Genomic DNA, 7,231 nt, shown 5'->3' on the forward strand with positions numbered 1-7,231 from the left:
AAATTTAATTTGTTAAAAATACTTTCAAAGGACGAAAATCACATAAACTGTTCTCAGCAGTCTAAAACAAAAATACCTCCTAATTAAACAGAATTTTGATTCTTGGTCTTTATTGGCTTGTCTTGTTTTATCCTCGTACTTTTTGCTTTCTGATTTTTTTCCCATGCAGTCTTTGTTTTGGTTCCTTGGATGAGAGCTGATTTTTGGAGAAATTTTTGGGTGCCGAGCAGTATATTTGGGCAGTTTATTTCGATTTTGGAAGGCTCGGATTTGGAAAGAGAGTGGTGGGGTGAGAGGAGAGAGAGGGTTTCAATCTGGGTCGTCCAATACACTGTTAGATAGCGCGGATGGGTTGCTCGAGCACCACGTGGTGCCCACCTGACACCCAAAAATTTCTCTGATTTTTGGGCTTACTTTTCATTAGTCACCCATGCTTAATAAATTTGATAGTGCCCTCGTCTGAAAGAGTGAAAGTTGATGGAATTCCCGTTGCTGAATTTTTTTTTTCTCAGTAAGCTAAACCCAAATTTTTTTGTTTTGTCTTTATTCAAATAAAAATTCGTGTTTGTTATATATAATTTTACACTAGCTTTTATGGATTATTGGTTCATATTGAAGATAAAAATCGAAAAATATCAAAGAAAAAGTCATATTTCCAAAATAAATTGTGTAAATGTCATAATCATTACTTTTCCAATTACTCTTGTCGAGACGAACTAATAATTCAAAAATTTTGGTGCAAAACTAAAAAACACAAATTTTAATTTTTTTGAACAATGACGAAACACAAAAAAAGTTGTAGTCCACAGCTTAAAGTTTAGTGGAAACCAGGGGCGGATTCAATTAAGGCACAGGCGGGTCACGTGACCCACCTGATTTTATCAGAAATTTTTTTGTGAACCGAAGAAGTTAAGTAATGTATATAAAATTACTGAGAACATATTAGGTTGGGCACCTTGTTCCAGGTGTAAAGGCTGGCCCTACTACACACGCGGTCGCGAGTTCAAAACCCCGCATGGTCTTAATTGTTTTTTCTTTCATTTTGATGCTGAAACGTTGAAATTGAAATTAAAAAATTATTCAAAGCGTGTGACCAATGAGAGTCGAACCCCACCTAACAAATGCTTAGGCTGAAGCACTACCACAATGCCATTAGAGACAATTTGACATACCCATCAAATAAAAATATTAAAATATGAAACACTAATTCACTCATTTTTTAAAAAGTTTACTATATGTTTAGTCTTCGTCTGTCACTAGCGTGTCTTTATTATGTAATGGCGACAGCACAGTTGTACTTTTCATATCATTTTTAATGGATTTCTTGCTCTTTCACAAAAAAAAAAAAATCAAAGTTTTGTTCTCTATAAAGAATGCTTGAACATTTGAACATTTTCTGTTCTCGTTATATATATATATATATTTTTGAATTCATGTTCCTGTTATATTAGATTGTGAGAATTTTTATCAACTTTATGCTCGAAAGGTAACCCATCTGCATTAAATTTCTAGATCCGCCACTGGTGGAAACAACCATAATTTCTAAAAAATTAGGACAAATGTCATCAGAATTGGAATTCGATACAAATACAGTACATATATGCAGGTTATTGTTACTATTATCGAAGTTGAGATTATTTAAATATTTTACGTGAAAACTGAGCATAGAGAGTTTTCTTTGATATTAGTTGACAAGTTTAGTTGATCTCTACGCATGTGTTGAAAATAAAAGACTGAAATTAGTAAATAGAGTGAATATTATTCTCTTAAATAACAATTCATATGTGTAGACACCTCAATCCGAATCTCAGAGGGTCTTTGAATATCCTGATAATGAAATAAAGGAAACAATACCTTCGAGAGCTTGGATAAATGACTTCTTCAGCCCAAACCCCATAGCCCAAACTAAAAGTCCTGGACTGGATCTATAATACCGCGCGGAACACTTTTACACCGCACGGCATAAAAGAATTCATTATGCCGCATGAGGTTATGAGGTTAACCGCACGACATTTCGGGTAAAGTTCTGACTGGCTTAGCTAGCTGTCGGCCACGCCCACTTGAGCCACAGCTACAAATTGGCTAAGTTGAAAAGACACTTCTGGCCGGCTCAGAAAATACCTCCACCATTTGAATTTAAAATCCTTAGCTCTTGCCTATAAAGACACCCCTCCACTCAAGGGAAATGGGTCTTGAACCCTCTTTCTCTCTCATCATGCTTTCACACCCACTCCTCACTTCCAAGTCTTGAGAAAGTTTGTTTTAAAAATATTCTCTGGGCTTTTTCTTTTTAAAAGTCCTCCATTTTTTCTCCTCACCATTAAAGTGAGTCCTTTTACACACTTTAAGATCCCAATTACTCAATATACCCATTTATTACACACATCCACACCTCTCTTTTCTTAACTGATCTTACCAATGCTTATCTACCGTCATCCGTCCTCATCCAAGCTCGAGATCGAAGGTAAAAACCAAGTTTCCTTGGGTTAGGCTTAGTCTTGACCCTGAGGGAGCTTTTCTACTGTCAGGCTTAACTCCCTTTGGTTAAGTTTTGACCTAAAAATTATTTTCAGAAGATATAACAGCTAAGGTCCTGAAGGCACCACGCCATGTGGCATTTCAAAACGTTGCACGGCGTAGTGTGTTCAGATGCACGGCCTTTCATCAGCTACTGTTTTCTTGTTTAAACTGCTTGCATCAAAATTATCTTTTCATAAGGCCTGTTTCTGTTGTTAAGAAACTAGTTATTAGTGTTCTCAGAATGAGACCATATCTACAAGCCATGTTCTGTTTATAAACAAGGTTTTCTTGATCATCTCAAGTGATTAAACATACTAAAAGTTGTTTTATGTTCATGGCTTGATGAAATGGTACTGTCTTAAAGTGATCCAACGACTGAGCATCTTCGGATGTCTGTCAAAAATGTTGAAAGTAATATTCTGAGAGCTGATGATAGTCTGATAACAGAACAGATACCCTGCATGGCATATTGTAAAGCCGTGCGTGACATTACAATATACCGCGAAGGAGATGACAGTGGTCCAGACAGTTTGTCCAGAAGCTTCCCTTTTCTTTTATGCACTGCATTATCTTTATCACATCTGTACAGATAGCACCACGTACACGTCAACGTGATATACTTCTCATGTCACTTTCCCTCTTATTTGCTTATTAAAGAGCTTTATTTTTCAAAAGATTCATAAAAATTTTCCCTTTTGAAAATGTTTAGTAGAGACCGGTTTCACCGAGCGAGTGAGATGCTTTTCGACAAAACCTTTTCCATTTGTAACATGGCTCCTGGAACCAAAGTCTCGACGTTTTTCGCTAGACCAAAAAGCCTTTTTCAAACGAGTCCTCGGTTTCTCGGATCATCCATCTCAAAAATCCGAATGACGACTCTCTCGAGCGCGCGCCGGTCGGGAAGCCCACAATGCGTAAATAAATAAACGACTCCGTTACATTCCTAGAGTCGTCACCGTTCCGAAGAACTTATTGTCGCTAAAAGGATTGTACTTCACTTTGTTTGAGTAACTGATCCAGCAACTGCAACAGCCTTTCCTTTCTTCCTCCTTTTATTAAGAGCTTCAATCCGCTCCTTCTGACCATAACACCCCGGCCCGAACCATTAATTTCTACGGCGTATACTTCAAATGGAAATTAATCATAAAAGAAATAACTGAGCAAAAAGAAATAAACAAGATTAATCTCTTTAATTTGCTCACCTCTAGGCTCTTTCCAGTAGTACTATCTATCATCGTAGCCAAGTAATTGTTTTGAGCTCCGATACTGTAACGACCCGGATTTTTGCTTTATTTTTTTTTTCGAATAAAGAAATTATTTTTAATCAAATAGTCTATAGTAATCGATTAATTATTTAAAAGTGTAATTTGATTAAACTAGAATCTAGATTAATTTTTGATATTTAAAATTAGTTTAGCATATACATTATTAATTAGCTTGTAACTATGTATAAGTGTGTCTATATATCTATAAAATAGATATTAGTAATCATCCCACAATTTATGGGATTTGGATACCCATCCCCCACCTATCTCTCCCTCTATCTCTATCTTTTCACTTATCCACTTCCCTTCAAATTCTTCCTAAATTATACTCCCTCCGTCCCATAATGTTTGGCATTTTCAGGAATGCATGCTATTTTTAAATTGCATATATCTTTCAATCCATAATATTTTAGGCGATTTTTTGAACTTTGTTTAATAAAACAAATTAAACTCTATCAAACAAGATTCATATTGCTTATAAAAAAAATTATGGACTAAAAGATATAGTTAATTTTTTCATAAGGCTGAAATAGTGAAAGTGCCAAACATTATAGGACGGAGGGAGTACATCTCTCTAATCTCTATAACATCACACTCTCTTACTTTCCTCCACTACTCCCTCTATATTACTCCTAGTCCATTGCAAAAACAGAAACAAAAAAAGAGGGATCACACCCTTTCAATTTTCGTCCATATCACGTCTCTCTGTTCACGGCCTGTTTCTTCCTAGTTGCTGTCGTTTTTAGGCCTAAGTTTTTTCACGAATGTTGTAGAGGGCGTCGAGAGCTTCGATTTCGACCTAAGAATCACCCAAAATGGTCAAAGATTGATAGAGTTATCGCTGTCCAAAGATCAGTGAAATTTTCGGATTTCTGTTTCCAGACAGCAAACAAGACTTATGAAAACCCCCACTTTTCTCGTAGTTCGAATGGTTTTCGGGCTTTGACTTCTTCACAAAAGTTGTAGAACGTTTCAAGATCTTCGCGTTAGATACAAGAATCGTCCAAAACGGCAGAGGTTTGGTCAAGTTATTCAAGTCCAAAGTTGCTGCTAGAATACCGATCTTTTGCCGTCAAACGAAACCCACCGGACTCCACCAAATCGTTTTTTCCGGATTAAAGGTATTATAATCCTTCTCCTACCTTTCCCTAAGTATATTAATGTACTAAGAGGTTAGTTTTTATTATTAGAATCGAAAAGATTCGAAATTGAAATTGAACGAACGAAACCCAGATTTTTCCGAGAAGACACTGCTCTGTTATTAACCGTGATTGCTAATCACGTTTTTGGAACTGTTCACCAGTTGGAAGTTTTAAAACAAATGGCACAACAATTACAGTTATCCCCTTGGACTTCTTGAATTTATAATTTTTGCCCCAAGAGATGCGTTTGGGTGGTTTTAACTTACATGTTATATATGAACGATAATGAAAATAATTGAGTTGCCTTGGTTTAGTGTTAATTGAATATGATTCTTATAATAAATAAATAGAATGATGAAGGATTACTAGTTAAATTATTTGTTTGATAAAATTTCTCATTTATTTAATAAATTAAGGGCATTGGCCCAATTATGAAACTCTACGTGCTTTACTTACTCGCATAGTACCAATTGCTATGTTTGCTTTCCCATTAAAATATATCATGTTTACTGATTATGTTATTATGGATTCATGATTGTTGTATTGTTGGGTCGGACTCAGATTCGTTTGGTGATTTCAATGAGAAATTATGTCGACGTTGTTATGGTTAATGAAAAAGGAAAAATAGATGAAAGTTGTGGGCTTAGCAGGACCTCAGATATTGAGGGTAGCTTGGCAGGACCTTGAGGGTAGCATGAAAGAACCGGTGTAGCTAGGGTGGCCAAGTAGCTTGGCAGGACCTCAAGTATTGAGGGTAGCCTGATGGACCTAGAATTGTGAGGGTGGCCAAGCAGGACCTCAAGGGTAGCCTGACAGGACCTCAGGTATTGAGGGTAGCCTAGCAGGACCTTGAGGGCAGCCTGATGGACCAAGAATTGTGTGGATAGTCTACTTATACCCCGTGATATTGAAGGTAGCAGAACGTTTGAAATATGTTCAATGGATTTTTGAGTTTGAAAAAGGGATGGATACTATGGTGCAGGTATGATTATGAAATGTGAGATTCAAAAGAAATTAATTTAAAGGCTTGCTAATGGATTTATTTATTTAATGCTTGTCGTTCTATTATGAAATTTTCATATGAATTGTGATATAGCTGCTTAGTTGTAAAGTAAGGGGTTGGTAAGGTTAGGCTTATTTTACTGAGTGAATTATCACTCACGGATACGTTTGTATCCTGGTAAATCAGTTGTTTCGGCGATCAATTTGCCAGAATGTGCAGGATTCAATGGTGGAGCAGTTTGACACAGGAGGAATACTAAGGGCAAAGACCGAGTATGCTTGGGATCTGTATCAAGACTAGAGTCGCTCTGAAGTTATTTCAATAAAATGCTAGATTTTATTAAGGCTAAATAAGTATTTTTTTTTATCAAGTCAGTATCTTCCAAGAGAAGTCGGCTCAATGCTAGAGGAATACTAAGGGCAAAAACCGAGTATGCTTGGGATCTATATCAAGACTAGAGTCGCTCTGAAGTTATTTCAATAAAATGCTAGATTTTATAAAGGCTAAATAAGTATTTTTTTTTTATCAAGTCAGTATCTTCCAAGAGAAGTCGGCTCAATGCTTATCAAACCAAGGTCTGCCTTTGAATAGAAGCTCAGTATTTTTTTAATTTGAGTTGAAATAAAGAAATCCCTATGTTAAAGAAATTTTTTTTTTGAAGAATAATAATTTATGCTGCCGATATTTGTTTAAAATATCGGGGCGTTATACGCTCCTCATCGCATCTCCTCGCCTGTCCATAACACCCCCGAAACCATTAATTTTTACGGCATATACTTCAAATAGAAAGTAATCATAAAATTAAGAAATTCTGTATTATTTCTTGATTTATAGGGATAAAACTGTGCAGTTGAGTAGTTTCACTCCTACGAATCCACAAGTAATACTTACCGATATTCGTTGGAGCTAATTTTTTTACAGGACCCCATAAAACAATATTTTAAAATTTATAAGTATTTTTCTGGATTTTTGTGGGATCCGAAATGAATCCCACATACAGGGCCGGCCCAAAGATTTTTAGTGGCTAAAGCCTATTAACGATTTCGCTAACAAGTACCCTGGGACACAAGTTAAGGTGCAATGAATATGAAATATTCTCCTAACATCTAATAAAAATGGGTGATCGCTATGGAAAGTCTTTCTTTCGTTCTTTGTTTGTCTAATGTCTATTTTCTTTTCCCCGTGTTTATGGTATCATTAATTATTACTTCTTTAAGCTTTCGTTTTTACTTCTATATTGATTGGACACAGTTAAAATTTCTTTAATTTGTTCCTTAACTTTCCAAAGATATCCCGTTGTA

Source organism: Rhododendron vialii, chromosome 8a (assembly GCF_030253575.1).
Source record: "Rhododendron vialii isolate Sample 1 chromosome 8a, ASM3025357v1".
Lineage (NCBI taxonomy): Eukaryota > Viridiplantae > Streptophyta > Magnoliopsida > Ericales > Ericaceae > Rhododendron > Rhododendron vialii.